The following is a 371-nucleotide window of genomic DNA, read 5'->3' on the forward strand; positions in this document are numbered from 1 at the left end:
ATCACATTCCTGACCAACCTCTCCCTGTTGGTGAGAACAAGGTCCAGCATGGCACCCCTCCTCGTTGTCTCCTCTATCCCTTGGACAAGGAAGATGTCATCAATGCATTCCAGGAACCTCCTGGCTTGATAACTTCCCTAGTCCTGCTGGCCATAACATTCCTGATGCAGAACAGGATGCTTTCGGCCTTCTTGGCCACCTGGGCACACTGATGGCTCGTATTCAGCCAGCTGTCAACCAACACCCCCAGCTCCTTTTCTGCTGGGCAGGGTTCCAGCCACTTGTCCCCACGCCTGTAGCGTTGCAGGGCTTGTTGTGACCCAAGGGCAGGACCCAGCACTTGGCCTTTTTGAAACTGCTACAATCAGCCT

Source organism: Eurypyga helias, unplaced genomic scaffold (assembly GCF_000690775.1).
Source record: "Eurypyga helias isolate BGI_N326 unplaced genomic scaffold, ASM69077v1 scaffold162, whole genome shotgun sequence".
Taxonomy (NCBI): domain Eukaryota; kingdom Metazoa; phylum Chordata; class Aves; order Eurypygiformes; family Eurypygidae; genus Eurypyga; species Eurypyga helias.